Here is a 10,703-nt window from a genome sequence, read left to right on the forward strand (position 1 = left end):
CGTGTATTTGATTTTTCTTTTTTTGTATTGGTTGTGAGGTTCAGTCGTCCCCGCATGGCTTCATCAACTGTCACACCTCCAGTTGCTTTAGGTATTTGGAGCCAACTGATTCTTTCAACTAATTCATCTATTTTAAACTGTTAGGTTTGGTGGCCGTGCTTAACTTTACTGTCATCGACGTATGTTTAGATTTACATCGCATGCACGTTTTAAACTTCTGTGGTTCTATTTTTACATTTGATAAATATTTGTTCAAGCTAGATGAGTAGGCTAAGCCTATATAATCTGTTTTAATTGTTTGAAATGCAAAATGGGCGTAAAATGACTTCAGATAAAAAATATTTTTGCCTTCAAAAAAGAAGGTGTATGAAGTGGGGAGTAGGTTAACTCCAATTTTGTATGTAACATGCTTAAACTATGCATAGGCCTAGTAGCGACTAACGTTGACAGGAGGAGTCTACAGGCAGAGATGGGCAAGATTACGGTACCAGTATTGGTGATCTTGAAGATCAAGATCACCAATAATAGGAGATCTTGAAGATCAAGATCACCAAACTATGTGATCTTGAAGATCAAGATCACTTTTTGTGTACTTGAAAAAAAATGAAGTTTTTGATCAATGATGTTGCAAAAAATAATTACTATAAGCAACCTGGGTAAAGGTATATAGTTGGTAGACCTATTGCTAACTTTTACTTTTAACTACTCGATCACTAGCCTAAGAAGTGTAATAAGTTACTGACTGTTGCTATTAGGCCTTTCAATTGCTGACGTAGTTTGCGTAGAACCGCAACGTCACACCCAAGACCGAGGTTAATTACAGTAGTACGGTACTCAGGGGCGCCGGAAGCGAGGGGGCAGGGGGGGCGTCCGCCCCCCTTGCCCTCAATTTTTCTGCAGATGGAGGGGCAGGGGGGCAATGGTGCCCTTTTAAATTCATGTAAGCTACTGCACATTTTACAATATAACAATTTTGCTATTCGCTTTTAGCCTAATTATAATCTTTCATTTTTGCCTCAAAATAATATATACGGCACAAAATTTTGCAACACAGTACAGGCCTTAAAACTCGTTTTTTTTCGTCAGCCATCGTGGCCTATCGGGAACTCCTTTTCGGCGGCCAAATCTGCGTGCTTAGAGGCCAAAATAAAAATAACGATAGCACAAGTAAATAGAATTAAACTTGAAACAATGCAAAAATGATCACTTAGCGTTGTTGAAGTCTAGGCCTGGGTGACGTCCTACAATAAAATCGTTGCACCACGCAATAACTGCTTTATCGGGATTGTAATCCAGTACTGCGGGACTATCTAACGGCACTTGCACGCAGGGCCGGATTTAGCTGATGGGGGGACCGGGGCACTTTTAGATCGGGGGGCCCCATGCAAAAAATTTTGTCAAGCCTACGGCGCGAAAAACCATCTCTACGTCTACAGTAGCATCAGTCCAGTACTGCACAGCATTTTGCAGAAACTTTAAAGGCCAAAAGGAGAAAAAAAAACACAAAATCACATTTTAACCACATAGGGGGGCCCTTCAAAAGTCGGGGGGGCAACTGCCCCCTCTGATCCCCCCTAAATCCGGGCCTGCTTGCACGAGTGTCTCTAATGTGGCTGATTTTAAAGAAGTTCGCCACTCCCCTACAATTCTGTTTAGTAACGAAAAATAACGTTCGACATGTGTTGACGATGACGGCAAGGTAATAAAATAAGTATTTCAATGATGTGAAGAACATTACTAAAAAAAGCATAATTTTTTGCAAAATATGATCAAAAAATGTTTTCCCCTCGGATGTCAACTCACTTAGTTCTCCTTCCTAACTAACCTAGTTCTCCTTTTTAATGTCCGACAACATCAAATCGACATAAAAACGACAATATTACCAGCCGATGTAAATTAGCACTTCGGATTAAGATTTTGTTAAAATAAACGTCGGGATTTACAAACAAGACTTACAGCGCTGCTTACAATTTCCAGCAGCGCTTATCAGCACTGCTGGAAATTTTTGTTTGAAAGTTTGAAATAAGTTCGAAAAAAAGAGGAGACTTAATTGTTAACGATCAACAAGAAATTAAGTCTTCCCTTTTTTTCGAACTTATTTCAAACTTTGCGCGCGATAAGTTTTTGTCTAGAAATTGAATTTTCATTTTGCATGTTTAGTTGTTTTGAGCAATATGTCCTGTGTTTTGCCATGCTAGACAGGTAGACACTACCTGGTCTAGCCCCTGAAGAAGTCAGTCGTGTCTGATTGACGAAACGTCGGAATAAAAGCAGATTGTCACTGTATACATCTTGTGATAGTTTAGCTTAATTTGCACCAGTAGAACATCTCATGTTATTTAATTTAATGCCTGGTGAACAGCCTCATTCAATTTTCAATTGCTTCATTTTACTTTAGTAGCCTACAAGAGACCTCTGCAACTAAATGTTGCTAGATTAAATTTTATTGCAGTATTATTTATAAAATATTGTGGGCGAGGATGAATATAGGAATCAATTATAGGTCTCATTATTATTATTATAAAAGTTTAGCCTAGGTAGGCCTATAATATGTGTTTTTACCCACAACTTTCTTGCGAAATCTATATTTTTACATGTTTTACGCTCGGAAAAAAATGCACTTTTTCCCCATCATTTACGTGCGAAAAGTGCCCTTTTTAACATAATTTGCTCGCTAAAAGTACCCTTTTTTGAAAATTTGCCCACCTAGTCCCAATTTGTGAAAAGATGCTATGCCGCACACTTGTAGGCTATCATTACTCAATACATAGTGAGCTGATAGATTAGCATTGTCGCTATATCTTATCTTAAAACGTGAAAAAAAATGGCCTTTTAGTAAACAAAAGTGCCCTTTTTTCGTAATCTTGCCCCCCCCCAGTCAAAAATCGTTCCGGCGCCCCTGACGGTACTGAAAAAATCCCAAAATTTGCAATTAGTTTTATCATACTTTTTATTTATAATAAATAAACTTTGAACTGCATCATTTTTTACCAAATTTTTGTCTGGTTCATGTGGGAGTTTTTATTCGTGTTGCTAAGTAGTTTTAAGTTTCACTGCATTATGTCAATGTTTATTGCACTATTTACCCATCTGGCAACCTTGATACTGTTGTCTGGTTTCAAAAACGTTCAGAGGTTTGCGGTCAGACAAACCACTCCATACTCAGACCTTAATCAGGTCTTGGTCTGGTTGATTTGCTGCAATAAACCACTTTACATGACCAAAGTCGGGTAGAGTCCAGATTTTTTAACACCGCCATTCTAGACGTTTGAAACATCTAAAATTGAGTCAAAGAAAGCAAACATTTCTTTAAAATTCACACATGGAACTTGTGAACACAGTTAAATCATTTTTTATTATACGTCAACATAAAGTACACGGAAGTTGACTTCTTTATTATCACCAACACAGAAAACTTTTTCAATTTTGAAATGGCAACGCTGACCAGATTAGATGGTGACTTTAAATCGTCTTTTGTTGGACACATATTATATTAACAGTGGCTTAATCAATGTTAGTAAGTTGCTACTAACTACTTTGTACAGTACGAGTTCTAATCACACAAAAAAAATTGATCTTAGATCAAGATCAAAATCACCAAAAAAAAAGTGATCTTCAAGATCAAGATCACGCCCATCTCTGTCTACAGCAGTGGTTCCCAACCTGGGGTTCGCGGACCCCTTGGGGGTCCGTGAGAAAGCATTTGGGGGTCCGTGATTACCTTAATAAATTTTGGAAGAAAAAACTTTGTTCTATATGCACGGATGGAGCACCAGCTATGCTCGGGAACAAATCCGGATTTGCTGCTTTAGCAAAAAAACAAGCTCCTCGCGTGGTTGGTACCCATTGCTTTTTGCACAGGTACGCCTTAGCAGCAAAAACCTTACCAGCAAGTCTCAAAGAAATTCTGACGAATTGCGTGAAAGCCGTTAATTTCATCAAAAGCAGATCTGTAAACCATCGTACTTTTAAAGTGCTCTGTCAAGAAGTAGGGTCAGATTACGGAGTACTTTTGTATCATTCTGAGGTACGTTGGTTATCTAGAGAAGTTTTAAAACGACCGCAGCAGCTAAAAAATGAGGTATCAACTCTTTTGAAAGCAAAAGGAAGTTCTCTCTCAAAATTGTTTGAGAGTAAAAGTTTTCTATACGGCATGGCCTACTTAGCCGATATTTTCTGTCATATTAACAATGTTAATCGTGGCATTCAAGGACCAGGTGTGACAATAATTGATGCAGCTGAAAAACTGACACCGTTTTTAGCCAAGTTAGAAACGCAGATTGGAAGCAGGTATTAGGCTAACTTTCCAATGTTAGAAGATCTTATCTTGATGGATGAAACCAGGGATATGGATGAAACTCAAAGAGAATGTACTCTTTTGATCTCTATGAGGGAAAAATTTTGCACACACTTGAAACCCTGCAAATCTCATTTCAACGTTATTTTAATTTGGAACACCTGCCGAACGAAGTTGAAACATGGATTCAAAATCCTTTTCTTTTTGACTTAAACAACATTAGCGATGACGATCTCAATAAAGATGACCTAATTGATTTGAGATCAAAAGAGTTATTACGCATTGAGTTTCATTCAAAAACTGTAGAAGAATTTTGGTGCTGACCACTGCAAACCTACCCATTCTTTGCAAAGCAAGCGATTATTGTTTTGTTATCATTCATAACCACTTAACCTTTGCGAGGCAGGATTCTCAACTCTTGTTACAATAAAAACAACATCGAAATCGCCTGAACAGTGGACGTTGAAGATGACATGCGTGTTGCATTGTCAAAAACTCAACCGCAGTTCAGTCGTTTAGTTCAGGAAAGGAAAGGCAACCACAACCATCTCATTAAATTTGCTTACGTTGAAAAAGTTTCGGCATGGCACTTTGGGTCACCTTAATATTCAAGTACTGCTGACATTTTTTGAACAATCCATTCATTTTCTTATTTGAGCAACTGTTTAACCTGATATTTGCCGCAGGAGTCACAGCGGCAATGCAATATGACACTGTACAGTAGTTGAATAGCATAATTATTACAATAGTCAATAGTACTGTGATTGAACTGACTGACTAAAAATAAATTTCTTTGCAATAGTCAATAGTACGTTAATTAAGTTTCAGGCAAAATTTAGGTAGGGGTCCGCAGAATTAATAATTTGTCTAAAGGGGTCCGTGACAACAAAAAGGTTGGGAACCACTGGTCTACAGGGTACTTTTAGACCCGGGGCTGAGATGATTTTAGAAACCCGTAACCTTTGCAATAGACCCGGTAACGCCAACGGCGTAGTAAAACAGAATTGTAGTAAAACGTAACGTAAAGCGTAGTAAAACGTAGTGAAACAGAATAAAGAAAACTTTAGGATATTTATGAATTATATAAAAATAGCCTACAGTAGGCTACAAACAAAGCATTAGCCTACATTACAAACGAAATAAGTAAAAAAAGAAATGGAGTGCGAAACAAATGAACAAACGATTTAGCAAAACAAAAAATGAATTCGACATATTTAAAGATGATTGGCGGGACAGCTAACTTACATTGGTTGTTGGAGATGTAACAGAAGGAAAGAGGTGCAAAGAAAGAAGATGACGAACTTGAGGAGATGATGTAACTTACAACAGTGACCTGATTTATCAAGCATCAGAGAAGCAAAAAGGATAGCGGAAGAACGTGACGGGTGGAAGCAAATACCAGCCAACCTTCGTCTCGGAAATGGCACATGATGATCAATTGATCATTTATAGTTTAATTTTTGTTGCTTCCACATAAAGGCATATAATCCTTTGTTGCAGAAATTTTCTACAAAATTTTGAGCCTATTGCTTTAAGATGGTCTTGCATTTCATAATTATCTATAAGTTTCTGTGGGACGGGTTCTTTTCTGACACTATGGAAAAAGTTCACTTTTATTTTACACTGCGGCGAGCAATGAAGACCAATGGGCCATGTAACGGCAAAGCTTTGGTTTTTGTTGCTTCCGGGTGAAGGTATATAATTGTTTGTTGTAAAAAATTCTATGTTAGCTACAATTTATAGGTTAAATGCAAGACCATTTCAAAAAAAATATAGGCCTACTCAAAATTTTTGCTTTGAAGACTTCATCGTATAAAACCAATGTCAACACCTAAATATTTGCTACGCCACAAGCGAAAAAAATTTCCGATAATAAGTTTTGTATTATCAGTTCACTGTATTTGTTTTTGTTGGAGAAAAAAAAAATATTGTCACCAGTATTGAAGCATAAAAGTTACAACGCTATTCAGTTAAATCCTTTCCTCACTTGAGCAATTTTTTTCTATTGGGACTGCAGTTTAGGACTGACTTCAACGCAAAGTAACTAAAATGCATGAAAATAACTTGTTTCAGATTTGAAAGAATCAATGAATGCTGAGTGCGCACGAGTGACTCAACGACGACCACACTGAAAAACGTGCTCGGATAAAGCTTCGCAAGCGGTTTAAATTCCGTTTCCGTTTTTTTCGTGAACTCGTTTATGCCGTGAGTCCCCATTAATGTATGGTGTCATGCCTCGAACATGCCATGTCATGCCTTGAACCAATCTGTTGCGTAAAAGTATTCGAATAACAAAGCAAATTCTGTATTCTAAATCACAGCCAAAAATATTTTTTATTATGTGTTTTAAACTCAACAAAACTATTGTAGCCTACTGCATTGTTGCAATCTTAGTGATGACTCGTAGGTGGTAGCCTTTATAGCTTTTACCGTCCAATGTGGATGTCCGAAATTCCAAATTTCTTAACTTACAATCCTGATCATCAAACTAATAAAGTAAACCTGATTTCGCTTAAGATTGGATTTTACACCAAACGTAAAAACCTAACTGACAAATATTCAACCCAAATTTTCAGAGTTTCTGCACGCAAGAAAACAGATGCATTTCTTTCACAAATACGTAGCTTGTTTATGGTTACTTTTGTTTATCCCTGCTTTTGTTTTGATTAATTTTGTTCATTATAACAACTTCTGTAACGACAATTTAGCAATTATAGATAAAACTACGCTGATGTTTGTTTAACTATTCTAATTTTTGGAGTTGCTTATCAACGGAAATAACGTTTACTCTTGTATCATTTTATGTCTTTTCTACACAACTTACTGTGGCTTGTCAGTTATCAATGCTGCTGTAGCATTTGAAGTGATCATATCAAGACTATTCGAAAAATTGCGTAGTTTAGACAGTAGTTGAGCCTATTGATGAAACATGTTACGTAAAGATTATCGGCTTACTGCGCTATCATTCTAATCACAATCGTAAATGAGTGTTTTAAAATTTGAAGCAAGCGTAGCCTGTCTCCAGGCTACTCGTAGCATAAAAAAGTTATTGCAATTATTCACTTTGGTATGCAAAGTAATCGTAATCGTCATTGTAGAATATGCTGTCATTGTAATCATAATCGTAATGGCTTACATTGCCATTGTAGTCACCCTGTCCCTGCCTTAAATATTGCAGCCTTTTTTCACTGTCAGATTTGTTTCCAAGATTGGACTAATTTTTATGCCAAACTTGTCAAGCAACAAGGACACATTTTAGTTATAGAACTTGGTGAACTCCACAGCAAATGTTGTTTTTCTGTTTAACTGTAGGTATGTCAATCTGTCTGCCTGCGACCTAGGATAAAATCCGTCGGTTTGATAATAATTCAACAACTGCAGACGTTAGATCAATGTAAAAACGACGGATTTTATTGACAGGGTTGCTTTCCTTTGATCTTACTTGCGAGAAATTGAGGGTAATACTGTAGCCAGGTATCAATTTTCCTTTCCGAAGCAAACGTTAGAAATAGTTAAGTTTTTTTTCTTTACGATACGTTTTTAAAATCTGACGAAGTCCAATAACTTTCGTTTGTCAAATGTATTCAAGAAAAGTCAAACACCAAAACCGTAAAATAAAACCTTGCTTCTTGTGGGTAGATATTTAAAAAAATGGTTTTCATAAACATAATAACAACCTGCAACTTTTTTTCGTTTTTGTTTGAAAAAACTGTGCAAGCAACCGAAAGAAAACAAAACGTACGTGGTGCTTGTCGATAAATGAAGGCTTGTTGAAAATATGACCTAAAAGCCCTATACAGTATAGTGGTCATGACTCCCGTCAACGCAATTTCAAACAAAAATACACAAATGATCATTTAATTCATTCTTCTGGGTCGAACCATCGTGATAGTCTGATATCCGCAGCATCTGTAACAAACAAACGCAGAAATCTCAAAAAAGCATAAGCGGCCTTTGTTGACACACATTGCAGCAATAAGCAAAATGTTAAAATATTTACTCTTTGTACTTTGCAATCGTGCTGTAATAGACATGTTTATTGATCTAATGGATCATTGGAACAACAAGAAAAACTGTTGCATGAAGTAGCGTTAATGGAAGGGCTAAGAAGTAGGCTATATTTAGACCCAGGCCCAGAATGATTTTAGGGCCCGTAACATTTCCAAGGGGCTCGACAACATGAAGAAATCCCGGCTTATTTGCGGGTTATAGCGCATATTTCTTAAAAGTATCTTGATTTGGGGCCAGAGGATTTCATTGGTACCGGGCCCAAATTATCCTCTTTACGGCTCTGGGTGCATGACTGGTGGTAAACCTGTGGGCTACCCAGAAATAACATTTCACCAAAAGCAAACATCTGTGCCTGTAGAACAAGGACTTATGTCATTGTGCAATGTCCAATGTCCATACTACCTAATTACCTTTAAAATAAAAAAATCTTTCCTCGGCTCCATTGACGTCGTTCTTGTTGTCAGCTAACAGCCATTTGCAATGACCCAATAGTGGAATTCCTCGAAATTCCAAACTAACCAAAAAAGAATGGTTACTTGCTCTAACCTGCATTACTTTCGCACAACAATAATTTAGTGGTAGCACGTTCAATTTGATAACCGCATGAATTTTTTCAGTGCCTCCACAGTGTAGCTTACTCACAGATAAAAGTTGTGGCTTTGATATCTAGTTTTGTATAATGTAGGCTACCACATGTAAACCCATACTGAAATACACCTAATCACTTAATTGATTGACGTAGTTGACGTAGACGTAGTTGGTTGACGTAGTCTAACATTGTTGAGTTTATATTAATTGAACATTTGAGTCTTTCATAGAAACTATCGTTTCGGTTTTAAAGAAACAGATCCTTCAAATCCACAAGAAAAAAGTGTGTAGCGATCTTTCACAACAAAATGAAATTCTACAGCATTAGAGTAGGCCTAATCCTTTCGAAAGCATCGGTCATTTCAATTATTTTTTGCATAATGTGACAGAAAAAAATAGTAGTGAACAAGAGTATTTGTAAACATGTTTTAAATTTTTGGAAACAATTTCATTCAGATGTATTATATTTCACGAAAATCTGACCACAAGGAAAGCTTTGCCTACGGAAGATCACTCTTGTTCAATTCAATTCTCGAAACTTTCTCAGATCACATATTTTTATCACTAAGTAATAAGTTAAAGATGGTATCACAATAGCAAAATCGATTCTTATGGAGGGCTTAGGAGGTTAATAAACAATGTTGAAAGATTGGTGTAAAAAATGTCAGTATTTAGGATCATAGTGATGAAAGCAAATTAACAGTGGGCTGTAGCGTACAGATAGATAGCTCACTTGTTTGTTGTTTTTGACAATCCAACTTGTATATTGTTTGTAAATATCAGAACACAAACATAAAAAACTACAAGTAAAGCCATGGCTGCAGTAGCAATGTTTTCTCGTCAAGCAGATTCTTAGTTGTGTATTGATATAGATTTGCAGAAAAAAGTACTTTGAAGTAGTTGAGAGAGCTTACGACAAATAAAACCATAAAATATCTTATTGCCACTTTTTCTGTACCCCCTGTAAAAATGTAGAAGATTTATGCTACATTAAATGTAAAACATTCAACTACAGGTTTGTTAAATAACATAATATACGTTCTTCTGGTGCAAACTAAGCACTGACCTATCAAAATATGTACGAGGTAATAATCTGCTTTCATTCCAACGTTTCATCAATCAGACACGACTGACTTTCTCTCCATGTCGTAGCCCTATAAAGAGTCGTAAGCATTTCTCCCCAAAGTCCTCTGTAGCTTAATGTTCGTATTTGTGAGAAAAATCAAGGGCTATATAGTCACTCCGCAATCGACGGTTTGCGATCAAGGTTTGCCCTAATTCAAAAGGCATGCTTGAAATGACATAAATATTCACTTCATCACTTTTCCATAAAGCAGATTAGCCTAGCTTTATTGACTCATGGCCACCTGGAGATGCGGCCTGATTTGTCACATTTTGCAGATTTTGATTATAGCTACTACTAGTGCTTGACTGACATTTTTTGAGATGTTTTTACTTTTTGTGGTTTCCTAATGACATAAAACTTTTTTGTTGCCTTGGGCAAGCAATAGCAAATAGAAAAAGTAAGTTGAAAAACGCAAAATCAGATTGTTATTAAAAATTAACAGTCTGACTAAAATCTTCGAAATCAAATTTTCTTTGTTTTTCAACATGTGAGGATGTTAAAACCTATTGTGTCATCTGGGGAAAAGAATAAAGAAAGCGTAACAATCTAATTTTTTGAAAAATTTATTTAAACGTTCGCCCAAAGTTAGAAAAACCTGGAAGTTTCTGCAAAATGTGACAAATCAGGCCGTATCTTTAGGTGGCCATGATTGACTTCATTACCGTTTACTGCAGCCTACTT

The 10,703-nt window shown here is 36.6% G+C and overlaps 1 long non-coding RNA gene across 1 annotated transcript; it reads right to left on the reverse strand.

Moving 5' to 3' along the window:
• Nucleotides 1-7,705: 7,705 nt before the first annotated feature.
• LOC145772849 (uncharacterized) lies at nucleotides 7,706-9,851 on the reverse strand. Its single transcript, XR_014289338.1, has 3 exons — nucleotides 9,630-9,851; nucleotides 8,719-8,822; nucleotides 7,706-8,206 (listed from the first exon to the last, which is right to left on the reverse strand). It is a non-coding gene; the product is annotated as an uncharacterized LOC145772849 (long non-coding RNA).
• Nucleotides 9,852-10,703: the final 852 nt, after the last annotated feature.

The sequence above is a fragment of the Aplidium turbinatum genome, chromosome 6 (assembly GCF_918807975.1).
Source record: "Aplidium turbinatum chromosome 6, kaAplTurb1.1, whole genome shotgun sequence".
NCBI classification, from domain to species: Eukaryota; Metazoa; Chordata; class Ascidiacea; order Aplousobranchia; family Polyclinidae; genus Aplidium; species Aplidium turbinatum.